This window comes from Herpailurus yagouaroundi, unplaced genomic scaffold (assembly GCF_014898765.1).
Source record: "Herpailurus yagouaroundi ecotype Mexico unplaced genomic scaffold, PumYag 162, whole genome shotgun sequence".
NCBI lineage: Eukaryota > Metazoa > Chordata > Mammalia > Carnivora > Felidae > Herpailurus > Herpailurus yagouaroundi.
Genome location: NW_024412403.1, coordinates 62,794,775 through 62,814,520, shown reverse-complemented (window position 1 = coordinate 62,814,520; position 19,746 = coordinate 62,794,775). Strand labels below are relative to the sequence as shown.

At 39.9% G+C, this 19,746-nt stretch overlaps 1 protein-coding gene across 1 annotated transcript in view; it reads right to left on the bottom strand.

The window, feature by feature from the left end:
* Window positions 1-19,746, bottom strand: part of GAP43 (growth associated protein 43) — a 128,020-nt gene that overhangs the window by 107,838 nt on the left and 436 nt on the right. The gene's annotated exons all lie outside the window — the stretch shown is intronic.

Below are 19,746 nucleotides of genomic sequence, written 5' to 3'. Positions count from 1 at the left end.
AGGAAGTGTGATTGCCTGAGTGGACAAATCTAACTCAGTGGCTCGTGGAATGTGTTAAGCAGCCGATGTGAAAAATTCCATCAGGTTACACAAACCTCTACCACCAACACATAATCAGAGGCTGAAATGAGAGTTTCATTTGATTTGGCCATTGAAGGGACCACGGAACTTGCTACATACTTCTTCTCTATTGCCCCTGAAGTTTTGTGATAGCTTGTTTGCCAGCCTACCTCCTCCCTGTAATGCACATTCCTGGATGGCAAGCACCATGTCTTGGCCTTTTTAATTTGTTTCTGGTATTTCCAGCAGAAGCATAGGTGCGTTTTATGGGACCTAAAGCTTATATGATTTAGGGGAGATTTCTTTAAGAAAAAGAATACAAGTTAAGTATGAAAGTGGATATTTATTTATTTGAAAAAAGAAACCACACATCTCTGCCTGACACATCTATGCAATTTCTATGTTTTTGGATACCTGTTCTTTGATCATCTCTTTATATAACAATGACTTTGTAATGTAATCTTCTAAAAGAGAATGGAAAGATAATCTAGTCCTTCCTCTCACACAGTTGATTGGATTTGTTTTTATTCTTGGCAGTTGGGGGTGCTTAAAACATGAGACCACATACAGAGGTACTTTCGGTAAAGGGTGCAAACAATAATGCAAAACACAGGAATTCTGAGAAATTTCAGAGAAAAAATAGCATGATACATTTATAAATTGTGAATTATTAACTATGTGGCATTATCAAATTTATTCCTGTAAGGAATAAATTTGGTTTTGGTTAGGCTTTGGTGAAAACTGAATCTCTCACCTAAAATTTTATAGAGCTGACGATTGGAAAACTTTCCCACAGACGAGCTTTTGGTTCATGCATTTCAAATCTTGTTTCACATCTTTACCACATGACTCAGGAGCGATGTGATATAGGCCAAGTGATGTTTATATTTGAATTCAACCTCTGGCTTGGTACTTCAGGTTACCATGCCCAGTGAGCTGCTGGCTCACTGTATTCCTTGCAGCCATAAATGGCTAGCAATAACTTACCTGTCCATAAAAGCTCCAAGAAGAAACCTAAATATATCCCATTAAACCCAATCTAGTTAAGATTTTTTTTTTTTTCCAACGTTTATTTATTTTTGGGACAGAGAGAGACAGAGCATGAACGGGGGAGGGGCAGAGAGAGAGGGAGACACAGAATCGGAAACAGGCTCCAGGCTCTGAGCCATCAGCCCAGAGCCCGACGCGGGGCTCGAACTCCCGGACCGCGAGATCGTGACCTGGCTGAAGTTAGACGCTTAACCGACTGCGCCACCCAGGCGCCCCTAAACCCAATCTAAATGTAACACCAATACAACCACATCTTACCTGGTTCCCAGAACTGCCACTCAACACAACCTGATTGAGGGGATATGTTGCAAAGGGGAAACTTGAGTGGAAAGAGACACAAGTCTAATGGATTCTTATTAAAATATCTTACTATTTCTTATTTTATACAAATGTACAAACTTATGGCTCATGGCCCATGTAAGTGAGGTCCCCTAAAGCTTAAGCTGAATTAGCTTCTTTGTAAATTTGCTTCTCATTTCTAGTATTGATACAGAGCCATTACGTCTTCAATAAATAGTTGTTAAATAAGAATATGAAGGAGGGAAAAAGGGAGAGAAGAAAGGGGGGAAAAGGGCAAGAAGGGAAAAAAAGAGAGGGAGGAAATATTCAAAAAATATTCGAACTAAATTTTAAACATTAACTTTAAGGATTCCCCAGTTGTTTTATTTTCTTTTATTTTTTTAAGTTTATGCATTTATTTTGAGAGTGAGAGCAAGCATGCAAGTGGGGACGGGGCAGAGAGAAAGGATCCCGAGCAAACTCCCTGCTGTCAGTGCAAAGCCCTAATGTGGGGCTCAATCTCACAAATCATGAGATCATTACCTGAGCCAAAATCAAGAGTCAGATGCTTAACTGAGCCACCCAGGTATACCAATCCCCAGTTGTTTTAATCTGCAATTGTTATTTTGTTCTACACAGACATGGCTGTTTTTCACCATCTCCGCTCACATCCTGAGTTTGTCCCACTCTAAACTTCCTTCTGGAGAAATAACAAAATGCAGCCTTCCTGGCAGGGTCCAGATAGGAGACTCCCCATATGTGTTCCATTAAATGTTAATCTCCCACTATGTGGGGAATCAGAGAAGTGTCCTTCTCCAAAGACTATATAGCTAAACTCACCACCTTGTATTTTCTCCCATGTCTTGTGATACCTCTTTTACTATTTCCGATAGACTACAGAATTTTAGGAGGTGTGGTATACTATCCAATGTATAGTTGGACAGTAAGAGAAACTTCAGATATATAGCTTTATATTATTTAATTTGCTCATTTTGGCTTCAAGCATTGATAGATTTCACTTAAACATTATTAATTTCAACCTTCATTCAAACAGCTCATCCTGTAATACAATCCCTTGGTTTATTTTTCTCTTTATTCCTTCTCCCCACTCCACCATGATTCTGTCAAGTCTAGAACTGAGCTTTTTTGCTTAAACAACTTTGATCCTTTTCCATCTGAAATCCAAGTCTACTCGTCTTTACATTAAAATTCTTCACAGTGAAGCCATCCAAAACATTGAGCGGCTAATGTACTCTGTCCACAGAATTTTCTTGAACAGACTTCCCCATTCTCTCTCCTTAAAACTCTGGGATATATATTTCCAACAATCTTCATCTGCTATTCCTTCAAATCCCTTATAGTACCTGTTAGATCCTCGAAAATTCTTCTGCTGATTATTTGGTTTTCTATTTCCAAGTCTCAATTCTTCCCTTCATCTCAAAGCCCTCAACTTCTCTAAAATTCAACAAAAAAAAATTCCACCATTCATTTCTCAAAGATTCTTTGTTGTTTGAAATACACCTCTCTGAATTTTCCAGGCCAAATAGCACACCATCTACAACTGCACTGTACTTCAGTTCACACCATAGCCTCTTTAACCCACAGAAGGAGATTTACCACAAGAATATGATATTATATTCATATTATTTTATGTATATTTTAATACATTTATTTAGACTGTACAGCATTGAGCGTTTTTAATTCCTGAAATTGGAGCTCAAAAATGTCATCTCATCTATCTCTCTGCCACTAACTAATGACCCCAAAGTTTTGCTTACTTTTTTTTTTTTTTTTTAAGATGGAGTCTCTCATTAAGGTTTTATCATCCTCATTCCTAGTGTCTGATATATTAGGAGTCTTTTCCCCTCATGTTAGCATATTGTCGTCTTCTGGGGCCCTTCATCAGAGTGGATGTGTTTAATGGCCTGAAGAATAATGAGGATATGGGCCCTCTCTTAACAAATCTTCAAATAGTCAGCTTCATAGAAATTGGGCTGTGCATGCCTCCAGTTATTTGCACTGTATGATCCTGAACTTCAAAGATTCCAGAAGGTTTGGATGATACCTATGAGGTCATCTGGCCCAGGTCGCCATTTGATGTTACCAAATGTTAAAACATCCTGTGCTTGAAGGAAAACATGTTACTTCTAAACCTTTTCATTTTGGGGGGCGCCTGGGTGGCTCAGTCAGTTGGGCATCTGACTTTGGCTCAGGTCATGATCTCACCATTCCCGAGTTGGAGACCTGCATCTGGCTCTGTGCTGACGGTTTGCCTGTTTCAGATTCTGTGTTTCCTTCTCTGTCTCTGTCCCTCCCCGTCTTGTGCTCTCTCTCTCTCTCTCTCAAAAATGAATAAACATTAGGAAAAAAAAAATTTTTTAACCTTTTCATTTTTTAACTTTTGACAATGTTTTGGACATTCTTTCCTATAGATACTGATATTTGTCTCGCTATAAGGTCCACCTGTTAATCTTGTTTGAATTCCCTTGGGCCACTAAGGATAATATCTCTTTCACATACTATTTCAGCAAGGGCTTAACTACAACTTGCCCATACTCCCTGTCTTTTGGGTACCAAGTATCTCTTGAGCTATTTTTCATTTAACAATGTTTTGAGTCCTTCTGTTCTGGTTACTCTCCTGTCTCCTTTCCACATACAATTTATCCATATTCTTAAAATGTAGCATCCCTACCTACTAATTACACTTGAAGTGAGAAAGAAATAAGTCAGTGCCATAATTCTAGATGTTAAATATCAATCAGTACATCATGGAAGTGTAAAAGATCTCTGTGTGTGTCCCACCACACCATTAAATTGTGAACTTATTCCATGGTGTGCTGGTAAATGTTTAACAACTGCTCTCAAGGGGCGAAGGGTAAGGGAGACATGATTTGTAGCCTTTGCCACTTTCCATGGTGTAAATATTCCTACCATGTCCTATTACAAGCTACAAATGTGGCATCACTCAATGCAGAGCTGGGAAGAGATGAACAGCAAAACAGCATTATATAGTATTTCCACCCAAGAGATACAATAGAAATAAATAATGTGAAGAGTGGGGCGCCTGGGTGGCGCAGTCGGTTAAGCGTCCGACTTCAGCCAGGTCACGATCTCGCGGTCCGTGAGTTCGAGCCCCGCGTCGGGCTCTGGGCTGATGGCTCGGAGCCTGGAGCCTGTTTCAGATTCTGTGTCTCCCTCTCTCTCTGCCCCTCCCCCGTTCATGCTCTGTCTCTCTCTGTCCCAAAAATAAATAAAAAATGTTGAAAAAAAAATTAAAAAAAAAAATAATGTGAAGAGTATAGATAATAGTAAAAAAAAAAAAGGAAGAGATATGTTTTCAGTATTCATTACCTTTGTTTTTAATATAATTTATTTAAGTTTATACAGTTTAATGTTTAGTAATGGCTGTGTTTAAAAACTGATTTGCAAAATTCCTGAAAATACAATAATTAGTTTGCAAAAGTTCATCCAGCCATATATCATACCACTTATTTACTCCAACTAAAATTTTGTGACATTTATTTATGTGTGACCCTGCTAAACTAAGTTCCTTCTACACCTTCCTCAAATTGTCTAGTTCCATTGTTGACTTTTCTTTTTTCATCTGGGTAAAATATTGTATACGTATTCTTACTTATTTGTGCCTTGTTAGATTCAACCAATTATTTTACCCTGTCAATAACTCTTTAGATCCTAATTCTGTCATCCCATATGTCTGTCATCTTTATCCCTCTGGCTTCATGTCATCCACATATTTGATGAGCAAGTCTTATGTATTTTATCCAAGGTGCTGAATTAAAAAAAAAAAAAAAAATGCTTGCCAGGACAGGGCCAAGGACAGAATCCTTGGCCATGCAAATAGAATTCTCTCTCCACACAGGCATCAAACCATTAATCAACATCGATTCAATAAGATATTTGTCTACTTAATAATAGCCTTTGCATCCAGTCCAAATCTCTCCACCTTGTTTGTAAGACTCACGAGGTTATTTACAAAGTGCATGACTGAAGTCCAGAAACCCTCACTTTCTTCTGTCTCATGTCAGAGAAAAAGTTTACCCTCCCCCAATGCAAAGCTGATCACTTTCTCCACGATTCATCAATTATGCCTCCTCTCTTTTGTCTTTTCAATCTGCCTCTTCTTCCACCTCCATCCCACCAGTACATAAACATAGCATATACACAGTGCCGGAAAAACCTTTGTTTATCTACTCTGCTTTTGTTTCCCATTTGAAATATTACACATTCCAGTTTGCTCACTTTTCTTGGGCTTACTCTTCCATCCCCCGCCTCTATTCTCAGCATGACCAATACCAGGATCTTGTACCACTTAGGAAGTGAATGCATTCGGGTGAGACTTCACTCGTTTGCTGCTTTGCCATCTTCAGACTTAATCTGACTGAACCTGGCAAAGTGGAGGTGGAAGTTTCCCCTTATATCTGGAACAGTGTCTTCTCATAATTCCTCAAGATCTTGGCTCTCCTAGTCCCTCTCTTATAGCATCACGCGCTTCCTCTCAACTGAATCTCTAAGCCTCATCTTTTAAAAGACTCTAGCTTCTCCCATGTCTTCACAGATAAAATATTCTCCTTCAAACCTGGCCCTGCATCCTATTCTGCCCATCATCTTTACTTCTTCACCTCCTTCTCAATTGTCAGTTATTGGTCATTTGCCTTTGTAGTCACCAGTCCATTGGCTCCAGTTAGGTCCCCAAGAACCTCATACTGGCCATCACTCGCTCTGTCTCTCTTACACACACACACACACACACACACACACACACACACACACACCTTTTCATTCCTTACCTTACAAGGCTTCTCTGCAGCTTCAAAACTAACCACTCCTTGTGTTTGTTTGCTTTATTCTTTAATTCCCTTTTATCTTTGTTTCAATGACACTCATTCTCCTAATTTTCCTCCTCCAGCTCTGGATGCCTCCTCTTTCTTCTTGTCAGATTTCTCTTCCTCAATCACCACTTGCCTGGGCCTTCTCAGCACTGCCCACAGCTTCCTCCACCACCACCACCTCTTTCTGTGTGACTCCCAATTCTGTATTTTCAGCCCAGACCTTGTTGGAATTCTGCTTCAAATACAGATCTCCATATGCATGATTCACTCTCCCAAAATGAACATCTTATCTTCCTCCCGCGTCCTCTCACCAAAATATGCACCTCCTCCTGGAATCTCTATTCTGGTTTATAGGACTGCCACTCACTCACTTGCACAGGCCAACAATGCGCTCTCTTCTTCGTCACCTACAGTCAGCCAGTAGATCAGGAAACCCTTTACGTATCAATTCTTTAAGTTCTCATTTCTTGTCTGATGTTTTGTGATAGGTTTTGAATTACTTCCCTGCCTGAAATCTCTCACTTCCTTAATCTATCCTGTACCCACGGCCAGTCATCATTCTAAAACAACCATACCAGATCATGGACCTCCTGTTTGTAATATCCTTCTTTAACTACCAGTTAACTGCAGGAAAAAGTCCAAATGCCTCACCCCCAGGCAGTCTGCCTATCTACCTCTCCAATGACATCCCTGAACACCAAATTCATTGCATTCTCCAAAGAGGTCTATGCCTTAATTATCTCTGTCTTTTCACACACTGACTTTGACTCACAGAATAACTGTGCCCGTGTTTAGTGATGAAATTCTCATTCTTCCAAATAACAGCTAAAATAATCTCTCTTCCACGAATCATGACCACATTCCTCATGCCACTATTTCGCGTGTTAGTATTCTCTCCTGTACCCTCTCCTGTCAGGCACTTGGCACACATTATTGATAGTATCTACTTACTTGGCTATGTCCATTGTTACATGGAAGTTATGAAACTAACACAATTCTTAAAGGAAGAAATTGAATTATATTTATCTTTGCATCTCCAGTTCTTAGCACACGGCCCAGCACATCTTAGGTAACTCAATATATTTTCACTGAATGAGTAACTTTCCCTTACTTTCTATTTTATACCCAAATCAAAGAAAGGTGTATGGAAACTAGCATGATTTATTCTTGGGGATCTTTGGGACCAGTACTTTTTCATTTTTCTTCTCAAACCAGAATTTCAATATTCAACTCTAGATAAATGTGCCAATATTAAATCCCTTAGCTTTTGGGATCATTTTTTCCTCCTCATTTTAATTTTTGAAAACAAATAAAAATTTTCCAAGTTCAACACTCCTGCTCCAGAAACAGTACAGATACAACTCTGCCATTTTACATAAAGGTCCTCACTGTTGGGTAAAATCTTATGTGTGCTGATACAAAACTAGAGACAAAATAGGTGTATCTGGAATAACTTAGAGCTATAAGTAACTAACTAAACTCAATTACAGAGGGCTTAAAAATATCATTTCTGTGTTCTATACCAAGAAATATGATGGTAGGTAATTGCATTCACTTATCTCATGGATGGAATCATTAGGTTCTCAGGTTCTCTTTTCTATGCTCTTCTATCCTGAACTATTTTGTTTGTCTGTTTGTTTGTTTTCAATCCCATGTGTGTTGCCTCTGAGGTAAAACAGCTGGGGCAGCTCTGGGTTTTACCAATGCTTTTCAGACGGGGAAAATGGAGGAAGCCACACCAATATTTATAACAAAGTCTACATTTTATAACAAAGTAACAGCTTTCCCAGAAACTTTCAGGCAGATTTGCCCTATGTTGTGTTGGACAGATCTGAGTTGAATGATCATACCCCGACCTCAGGGAGATTGGAAATGTAACTACCTATTTTACTTTCTTTTAGCTTCCACTATGGGAAAAAAAAAAAAAAAAAAAAGTAAGGGAGAATGGGATTGAAAACCAACTCTGCCTTGGGGGATAAGATCAGATGTGACTGGTCGCTGTTCTGTTTCCCAGTCTGTATTGGCTTTTATCTTATATTTTTATCTTATATTACTCCATTGTTTTCTTAATTCAAAAATTGTACTGAACTTGTCTCTGGATAGTTTGAAGAATGCTTCTGCTGCCTTTCCCACCTACACAGCATCTGTTTTGAATAATTTTTCTCCCCTGACTTCTCCCTGATCATTGACATTTTTGAAGGCAAAAAAATCTCATTTTTCTACTCAACTTTCTAACCTCTTTAGACCCATTTATATTATTTTGCCTTTACCAGTGCTGATAACTAACTCACAATTTAATATAATTTCTCAATCTTGCTAGCATTCTTCTTAATTCCTTTTCTAAATCATGAATATAACACTAAACAGAACCAATTCAGAATGTACAATATTAAATTTTGAATTATCCTAATGAAAACATTTCTTATCAACTATATACATACTCATTTTAGAATTTTCTCACATCTCTAAACCAAATCTGAAGCCTTTTCATAGAGTTAAAGAAAGTCGGAACTGGGGTGCTTGGATGGCTCAGTCGGTTAAGTGTCCAACTCTTGATCTCAGCTCAGGTCTTGATCTCAGGGTCATGAGTTCAAGCCCCATGTTGGGCTCCATGCTTGGCATGGAGTCTACTTAAACAACAACAACAACAACAACAACAACAAAACACAACTGAAAGAAGCTTCTAGCCTTTTTCATTTTATCAGTTAGATAACTGAGACAGAGAAAGTCAAAATGACTAGTTAGCGTTTTGAGACAATGCTAAAAACCCTGGTTTCCTGGTCTCCAGTTTGATGTTTTCTCCACTAGGTTGAGATGTGAGTGGTTTTTGCATGAGAAACATTTGAGATACCAGAAACACTAGGCCAGTGGAACAGGAGCCAAGGAAATGGGCTATAGTATTGGTCCCAGAAAGGGGAAGGACAGAGCCCAACTGAAAATCATGGAGCAAGCTGAGGAATGGTTTAAGTGATCTTGGGCACAAAGTCCAATCTGGTAGGACAGGGCACAGCAGTGGGTGAGCCCTTGGGAGCTAGGCAGGTGGCAGTCATGATTCTGGGAGTTGTGTCCATATGTTGCAGAATCCCTGCCAGAAGGCTGTGTTTGGGCAAGGCTCCAGTTCCCGGAGTGGAGAGCTGACAGGTGCCAGGTGGGGTCCAGGCCCTAGCCAGATGTACTACAGTTCAGAGTGTGGCTCTGGTCACAGGGAGGGGATGACAGTCTCTGGATGACTGGTTGCAAACCAAGGAGGAGGAAGTTAGGCAGAAGTAAGATAACATGGCCAGGGCCAATTTCAGGGGTAGTACTATGACATGGGCCACTCGAGCATCCGTGGCTCACTCACCCAGAACTGAAGCACTTGGATCTGAGGGCCAGTAAAAGATGCTTGTAAGGCATGGAGAAAACCCAACAGCCACAGCTGAATTTTCAGACCTCAGGTCTAGGGTCAGAATTTAATTTAAAGTCTCACCAGGCTCAGTTAGCACTGGCTCAGGATCAGAGATAGGACCAAAACTGTAGGTTTGCAGTGCTAGTAAACGCTGTCAGGAGACTAGAATGCCACACCCTGAAGTTGCTAGGATCCAATCTACACTTAATGTTTGACCTAAAATTATATTGGGGCGGGGGATGGAAGAAGGCATGTCAGGATCCACAAAACTCAATTTAATAATTCCATAGGAAAAGTTTATCTTGCAGCTTTTTAAAAAAGCATCTCAGTAGTAGGTGGTGTTCATGAATTCATTATCTGCAGTGTGTTTACAGATTTGTATGTCTTAATATAGTTACGGTGTTGGTCTGTGTTAATTTTAGGTCTTCTTTAGCAGCACCTTCGTTCTCTCAGACTTTTAAAAAATAGAGACAGCACGGAAACAGCTATAAGGACAGTATATGTTTTATAAAAAATATATCCATAAGATGGAGAGAATGCATGGTGGTCAGGATTCTGCAATCAATACAACTGGGTCATTAAGGTGACCAAGACCACCAGACCATGAAACACTTGGTCCAATCATTTCATCTGTCTTAATGACCAAAGCCAACCAACTGCACAATGATACAATCAATTGCTCAGTAACTATCCATTATGATGGCAGAAAACAAAACAAAACAAATTGGCAGTGTTTTGGTCAGTTTAGTAAAGCTACACAGACAAGATTGCCAAGCATATGCTGGCTCCTAGTTTTTATGCCTTTTGTGGTCCAGATGCATTTCCTTCATTCTGATTACTTCACAATACTCAACTCCCCCAAGTGTTTATCTCTAGCTTGCTCTTTGCCATTAGTTTCCGTCTACTTTACTTTCTTCAATTTGTCTTGTTTGTGACAGATTTTTAAAGCAATCGGTACTTCATTTTTAAAGTCATTCATTTTCTCTCCCTACCTATTTATTATGCCTCATTAGAAAATTTATTTTTGTGTGTGTTCCATGCTTTGCTGCTACATTTATACATGAGCTTTCTAATTTGCCTTACTTCTCTTTGATAGCATTAATTCAAATAGAACATATAAGTAGAAATATTATAGATACATATGTTTTTTAAACATTAGCCTGGATCTATATTTGTTTACGCAAATATCTGCCTATGTATTTTTATTTTTTTTATTATTTTTATTATTTTTTTTTAATTTTTTTTTTCAACGTTTATTTATTTTTGGGACAGAGAGAGACAGAGCATGAACGGGGGAGGGGCAGAGAGAGAGGGAGACACAGAATCGGAAACAGGCTCCAGCCTCTGAGCCGTCAGCCCAGAGCCCGACGCGGGGCTCGAACTCACGGACCGCGAGATCGTGACCTGGCTGAAGTCGGACGCTTAACCGACTGCTCCACCCAGGTGCCCCGTGCCTATGTATTTTTAGATTAGCTATAATCCATATCCAAATACTTAAATCACCTATTCTAGATATATTATGTTCATATCTTGCAAATGGATTGATCTACTTTTTCCCTCTGGAATTATACTTAACTCTATGTCCAGCTTTAATTCTCCTAGCTTTCTATAGTGGTCAGATTCTGCTAAGTTTTACCATTGCTTTCTCCTTAGCTTTTCTAGGCTGGTCTACACAATACTTCATCAAACAGAAGCTAAATATTTGGTAATCTAATAGCTGTTGTGTGTGTGTGTGCATTCGAGGGAGAAAAGCAGACTAACTTCTTTACTGATTTCTCTATTTTAATGAAATTATTAGAACTGACTAAATGTTTTGGTCCATGCAGGCACAGAAAATAATTTTGCAAAACCTTTATTTCCTGAAAAAAATTTTGACTAAAGAAGAAAGGTTTTTGGTAAAAATATAGCTTTATGTAAAAAGGTGAAAAGGATCAGAATCATCTCTATTTTCTAAGATTTGCTTTGTACTCATCTGATAATTAGTCTGAGTGTCGAGCTCCCTGTGTTTTCAGGTGTGTATGTTGTGTGCATGCATGCGCAAGTGCATGCATATGGATGCATTTTGGGTGGGGGGAGGCAGTTACCATAGTTAAAAGATAGTGATGGGCGACTCACTGCAATGACTGGATTACAGATACAGTGCGTATGTGCCTCAGGCCCTGCAATAGGAACAGATGGTAGTTGAGGTCAGGTGAGGTCAGGTCTAACCAATTGGAGCAGGGGAACTGATTATAAGGATTAATGGTGGGCAGGTGAGGGTGTGATAGGGGTCAGGGTAGGCAGCTGCTATTTGGGGTACTTGAAGTCAGAGAAACAAATTTCCAGGCAAGGCAGTCAGGCGTATGGTTGGGCTCTGGAAATGGGACTAAGAAAGCACTTCAGACAGAAACCAACCATGGTCTGGGCAGCCTGCCTGAAGTAGCTTTAATAAATTCCACAGTCCCTGGAGGACTTTCGTTCTCAAAGTCTCAGACTTTTATTCTCATAGTTCCTTCTATCTAGTAGAACTTCAGTTAGTATAGCCAACTCAAATCTTTGTTGCATGTATAGATTTCTTCTTATCCATAGTCTATACGAACCCAATCATCTCTACAATCTAAAGAGCTATTTATCTCCATCTCAGACAGAAATACCCCTTTTTTCCATGTTGAACGGGACTATTCAGAGATGTCAAAGACCGGGAAAGGTTTGACAAGCTGAAGAGGAGTAAAATTTTATTCTTTATAAATACATGATCCGTCTTTCAGGGAACCCATCTGTCTGAGTAGACTGACCCAGGTTAAGAGCCTTTACACTTTCCTCCATACAAAATGTTTTCCATTTGTCTTGGAAAACCCTGGACTTTAGAGAGCTTGTGGCAGAAATCTCAGGCAGGGCAGATACACTAATAACTAGTACTCAAGGATGACCTGAGGAATTTAAAAATTGGCTATTATTGCTTGCTCTAACAGGTGTAAGAGTTAAAGATTTCATGAAGTTCATACTCATCTCACTAACTGCTTGGGAAAATGTGGAATTTGTGTACATGTCACTGTTAAGGTAAGCTAGAGGAAGAAAAAGAAATGGGGATGTCTTATAATTGGAAATATATTTGGCCTTTGTCACCAGTTTTTGTCACAGAGCTCCAAAAACCGTTGGCATTTCCTGAGTGATAGGAGGGTTTTTTTGGGTAGTCCTAAGAAGCTCACTTTGATCACCTTTGAGTTAATGCTAATGAGGTGGCTTTGGGTGGGGCCCTTATATAGCCTCAGGATGGGGTTGCTGGTCACCAGAATGACTAAACTGATTATAGAGTATTGGAATTCCCAGCTCCTCCCTCCATTTCCCAGATTTGGGGAAAGGAGGTGAGGCTAGAGATTGGATTATAAAAACTTTTTTTTTAAATTTTTTATTCTTGAAAGAGAGAGAGCGAGAGCACGTGAGCAGAGAGAGAGAAGGGGAAAGAGGACCTGAAGCGGGCTCTACATTGATCGCAGAAAGCCCTATGCGATGCTATGCAGGGCTGGAACTCACAAAACTGTGAGATCATGACCTGGGACGAAGCTGGACGCTTAACTGATTGAGCCACCCAGGTGTGCTGGATTATAAAAACTCTTGAACAATACAGTTCAGAGAGCTTCTGGATTGGTGAACACATCCACTTGCACGGAGGGAAGCTCTTTGCCCTGCTTCCTAAACCTTGCTTTATGCATCTCTTCCATTTGGCTGTTCCGAGGTTTGTCCTTTGCAATAAATTGGTAAGCATATGTAAAGTGTTTTCCTGAGTTCTGTGAGCTATTCTAACAAATTATTGAAGTCAGAGAAGGAGGTGTGGGACTGATCCCTCTGGTCAGTCAGAGGTGCTAGTGGTCCAGGACTGGTGTGTGCTGTGGGGGCAATCTTGTGGAACTGAGCCCTTAACCTGTGGAGTCTGGGACAGCTATCTCATGATAATGAATGTCCTCATTGAGTTGAATTGTGACCAAGTTGGTGCCAGAAAATTGGAGAATTGATTGGTGTCAGGAAAAACCCTCCAAGAGAGGAAGATTAGTTTGAAGGTTATTGCAGAGCTCAATCAGTCAATTCATAAGTTAAAAACAAAAAACAGAAAAGTAGGCACAAGGGTTTTGTTTGAACGGTTTTGTACATCTTTCCATACTAAAACCTAGAAAATCTATCAACTTTATTAGTGGGTGAAAAGGAATGTGCAGTTTAAGGGAAACTTATGATACATTAGTTTAAATAGTCTAACAAAATCTTGCCAGTAATTAAGTTTAATTCCTACTTCTCATTTCCAATGAGCCAAAATAGAAGAATCCATTTACCAAATGATAAAAGTAGGGCTGCTTGATCAACACTAAATGATAGTTCCAGAGAAGAAGAGAACAGCTCTCATGTTGTAGCTGGACTCTTTACTCATTGATCTGCCAACTTTTTGAAGATGGGGCTGTAATTCCTAAGAAAAGGTAGGAACACGATCTGTATTAGTGATGATTTATTGGTGCTATAAGTAAAAGTAAACTGGAAAATAATGGCATAAACAGGGAAGCAATTCATTTTTCTCATATAACAAAAGATATAAGAGGTAGGTAGTTCAGGGACAATTTGGCCGTTCAGAGGTGCTCTTTAGGACCAAGGAGCATTCTATCTTCCTGCTTTATCAACCTTGGCTTAGGGCTTCCATCTTTGTGGTTACAAGATGATAATTATAATTACATAAATCACATCTATGTTCCAGGCAGAATGAGTGAAGTAAGAAAAACAAAGGGAGAGATGAAGCAAAAAGCCAATAGTCGGTCCTTTTAAAAGGCTTCCCATAAAGTTCATACCAGGTGATTTCTGTTTATATCTCATTGGCGAGAACTGAGTCACATGATGGTATTGATTTGTGCCACCTCAGAATTCATACAGTAGTCCCTAGTTCAGTAGTCCCCAGTTCATGGTTTCTCTTTGGGTGGTCTCAGTTACCTGTGGTCAACCATGGTTGGGAAGCAGATGATTGTACTTCTGACATACTGTCGGAAGGTCAATAGTCTAACCCTATGTCACAAGGCTTACATCATTCACCTCACTTCATCTGAGCATGTAGACATCTTATCATGTCACATCATCACAAGAAGAAGGGAAATACAGTACAATAAGATACTGAAAGAGAAAGAGAGAGCACATTCATATAGCTTTTATTACAGTACATTGTTTTTATTATTTTGTTTTGTTTTTAGAGCGAGAGAGAAAGTGTGTGAGTGGGGGAGAGGGGCAGAGGGAGAGAGACAGGGAAACTCAAGCAGGCTCCATGTTCAACGTGGAGCCCAATGCAGGGCTTGATCCCACAACTCTGGGATCATGACCTGAGAGGAAATCAAGAGTCGGATGCTCAAACAACTGAGCCACCCAGTCACCCCTACCGTATATTGTTTTAATTGTTGTATTTTATTATTATTAGTTGTTAATTTCTTACTGTGTCTAATTTATAAATTAAACTTTACCATAGGTATATATATATAGGAAAAGCATAGTACAGATTTTCCTTGACTTATGATGAGGTAACATCCCAATAAATCCATTGTAAGTGGAAAATATCATAAGTTGACAATGCATGCAATACACCTAAGCTAGACAACATAGCTTAGTCTAGCCTACCTTCAATGTGCTCAGAACACTTCCATTAGCTTACAGTTGGGCAAATCATCTCACACAAACCTGTTTCCCCATAAAGAGCTGAATTTCTTGTGCAATGTTTTGAATACTGTACTGGAAGTGAAAAACAGAATGGTTGTATGAGTACAGAATGGTGAGCATATACTGGTTGTTCACCCTTGTGATTGCCTGGCTGACTGGGAGCTGCAGCTTGCTGCCACGGCCCAGTGTCACAACAGAGCATCATACCACATATTGCTAGTCTCGGAAAAGATCAAAATTCAAAATTTGAAGTACAGGTTCTGTTGAATGTGTATTGCTTTTGCATCGCAAAGGTGAAAAATTGCAAGTTCAACCATTTTTAGTGGGGGAACAGCTGTATATATGAGGTTCGGAACTATCACAGTTTCAGGTATCCACTGGGGGTCTTGGGACATACCCTTCTGGGATAAGCGGGGACTACTGTGCATTGAAAACCTAATGCCGGGGCGCCTGGGTGGCTCAGCCAGTTGAGCGTCTGGCTTCGGCTCAGGTCATGATCTCACGGTTTGTGAGTTCCAGCCCTGTGTCAAGCTCTGTGCTGACAGCTCAGAGCCTGGAGCTTGTTTCAGATTCTGTGTCTCCCTCTCTCTCTGCTCCTCCCCTGCTCATGCTCTCTCTCTCTCTCAAAAATAAATAAACATTAAAAAAATTAAAAAAAAAAAAGAAAAAAAAAAAAAGAAAACCGAATGCCAATGCAATGGTATCAGGAGGGGATGTGATTAGGTCATGGGGCAAAGCCCTCATAAACAGAATTAGCATCCTTATAAAAGAAGCTGAGAAACTCCCCATGCTTTTGCCATGGGTTACAGCTACAAGACATTTTCTATGAACCAGAAAAAAAAAACAGGCTGTCACCCAGACACTGAATCTGCTAGTGCCTTGATCTTGGGACTTGCCAGCCTCCAGAACTGTGAGAAGCAAATTCTTACTGTTTATAAGCCACCCAGTTTATGGGATTTGTTATAACTCCCTGAAGGGACTAAGACACATGATCATTCCTTGCTGAAGGTGGTCAGGAGTCATTCCTTAGCAGTTTAGCTGAGCATATTGTATGCTTAATAAAAGTCATAATTCTGAGTCACAGATTAAGGGAATGAATGCTGTGTTAACAACCAGCACTGATGCTTTCACTAGTTATAAATAATGACCGTCTACAAAACAAAAACATTAACTTCATAGCTATCAACCAAAAAACTCCAATTCCCTTTCCTCTTTTCTTCTCATTCTTCTTTTTTTAATCAAATCTCTTCCCTACGTCTTATCTCGCTCTCTAGGCATTTTGTCCTCTCTTTTCTCCTTACTTCTCTTCCTCTGTTCTCTTTTGTTGTAACACATATTCTTAGTACAAACTTACACTTTTCTTTAGTTCCATTAGATAAAATACCTGTTTCGTTAATATGCTGTTGCACAATAAATCACTGTTCAAAGTTAGTGGCATAAAGCAGGGGTCAACAAACTTTCTGTAAAGGCTATATAGTAAACATTTCAGCTTTATGGGCCATGTGGTCTCTGTCACTATAGTGCAAAGGCAGCCACAGGTGATATGTAAACATGTATGATTGTTTCTCAATAAAACTTTGTTTACAAACAGGTGGTGGGCTAAATATAGCCCTTAAGGCTGTAGTTTGCCATCCCTTGACTTAAAACAACAATGATTTATCATTTTTCATGATTTTGTGAATTGATTGACTCAGCAGGGCAGTTTTTCTATTCCCTATGGTATAACTGAAGTTACTATTTGGCTGTATTTAACTGATAGTTCAACTGGAGATGAAACATTCAAAATGGCTTCTCGTCCTCCAGGTCCTCTCTCCACATAGCTTCTCGTTATTCGGTCTGAGCTCTTTACAGAAGGGAATATGGCTTTCAAGGGGAATAGACAGAGAGATCAAACTTGAGATTGCAAGTGCTTATCAAGCCTCTGATTGCATCACTTTGCTAAAATCTCACCTGCCAACACAAGTCACATGGCCAATCCCAGAGACAAAATGGGACAGGGCTATATAGGGGTGTGAATAACCAGAAGTATGGATCACTGGGGTGCCCCAATATGAGAAAATACCACAGTCTGCCTTCTAGCCCTCAATGATGCTCTCTCCTACATTCAAAATATACTCAGCTCCTTCCCAGACTCATACAATACTGTCCCACTTCAGCATCAGGTTGGTGTCCAGCATTTTATCATATAAATTAGTTTCATGTGTAGATATGGTCCCTAGGGTATGGATCCTCTGGTTAAGAGAGCTATGAACTAAAACAAGTTATCTGCCCCACACATCCAACATTCAATGGTGAAAACAGGAAAGGATAACTTCAATAGATATTCCCTTTCCAAAAACAGCAGCAGGGGGAGGAGGCAGAAGGCCTATAGTTATTGCTCCATAGCAATTTTGTAATCCATTGGGGCTTATGTTCTTAGAGGAAGTGAATGTTTGTTTTGATCCCCAGAACTCATTCCTTAATCCAGAGCTCTCCTCCACTTTTTGATCTTTTGGAATCTCTCTTTTTTTTTTTTTTTTTTTTTTTTTTTTTCAGAATGTGAGAGAGGAGAGAGAATGAGTGTGCAAGGGCGGGGAGAGGGGCAGAGGGAGAGAGAAAGAATCCCAAGCAACCTTCACACTCGGCACAGAGCCAAACGCAGGGCTTTATCCCATGACCATGGGATCATGACCAGAGCTGAAATCAAGAGCCAGACACTCAACTGACTGAGCCACCCAGGTGCCCCATCTTCTGGATTCTTGGTTTCACTTTCTGAGATGGCCTTCCTTTCTATAAATAATGGCTATGCCTACAGCTGAGTAGTACTCTCAGATGGCTTCCTGCCAATAGTAAGTTGTTTGGCTCTTTTCATTTTGACCTATTCCTTTGAGTCCAAGCTGATACAACTCTTTAAAAACATGTTGTGGACTTTTAGATATCAAGTTTAAAATCCATTCCGTTAGGCAAAAGCCCACACCCACAAATCCCATGTCATAGGTCTCTCCCTGATTTGAGCTCAGAATAAGTGTGTTGTGGTAAAATACCCTTAATATTCTCAGAAGTGATTTTGTTTAGGCGAGGGGACCTGCGAAGCATTGCCTTAAATCTGTCAGAGGTCTAAACAAGTGATCCAGCTGCTACAACCTTGATTCTCTATTTGCCTTCAGGCCTCCAGGATGACAGCATCTTGGAGTTGATCTTTTTCCCTGAGGAAAATTCTTACTTTAAGATGTTTTAAAGATGAAAACTTGAAACAGTGAAAATGAGAAACAGTTATAGGCCTAACCCAAAAAGTCTGAGTTGGAAATATTTCCTCTCTGTTCTGCTTAAAAACTGAATAGTACTTTCTTTAGCTTCTATTTCTCTTACTATATCTTACCGTAAATGGCTTAAAGCACTGATTGGCATGTTCAATATTCTGCCTACAGTTAGCTACATTCTTAATTTTCAACTTTTTTAAGTATCTAATTTTTCTAGCTTCTAAGTTACCACAGGTGACAATTCCTTCATTCCTTTACCAATATATAACATAGGTCCTTTTTTCTCCAGCCTTTCACAGAAAGTTTAGCTCTCCTAGGCTCCACTCACAGTCTTCTCACTTTTGCATCTTCCCTGCAGTCCCAAATTCTGTATTAATCATATATATATTTTTAATTTTCTGTATTTCATGATGCTTTGAAGGATCTTGGGGCCTTGCTGACCTAGGAGAGACTGTCCCTCCCCAGGCTAGCTAATCCCTAGAGATAGCAAAAGACCACCTTGCTAGTGTAACTTGCATATGCAAAGTAACTAATCCAGAGCCCATACCACCAGCTACTTTCTTTGCCAAACTGTCACACATTGCCCTGCCTTAATCACCCCAGGGCAAGGTATCACACACTCAAGGCAGTCTCTACGCTCCAGAGCCTGCTGAAATTATTCAAATGAACCAATCCTAAACCTGCTTACCCTGATTACCTACCTTGCCCATTCCTTCCCATGAAAACCACAATAAAGGCCATGCTATACCTTTACTTCTGTTTCTTGACAGAACTTGGTGCTTCCCCAAGTGGCCCTGCATAGGGTAGCAAGCCTCTTCCTCTTGAGAACTGTAAGAGAACAAGCTGCCTTTTATGTTTTTATTTTTTTTATTTGAGAGAGAGAGAGCATGCACAAATGGGGGAGAGGGGCAGAGGAAGAGAGAGAGAATCTTAAGCAGGCTCCACACTCAGTGTGGAGCCCAACATGGGGCTTGATCCCACAATTCTGGGATCATGACTAGAGCCAAAATCAAGAGTCAGACACTCAACCAACTGAGCTGCCCAGATGCCCCCAAACTGCCTTTTCAATGGCAAGCATCTCCTGATCTACTGGCCTCACCATACCTTAATAAAAACAAACTTCTAGGTATATTGCAAAGAAATCCAATATCATATACTTTAGTTTTTTTTAATTTTAAAAATGTTTATTTTTGAGAGAGAGAAAGAGACAAAGTGTGAGCGG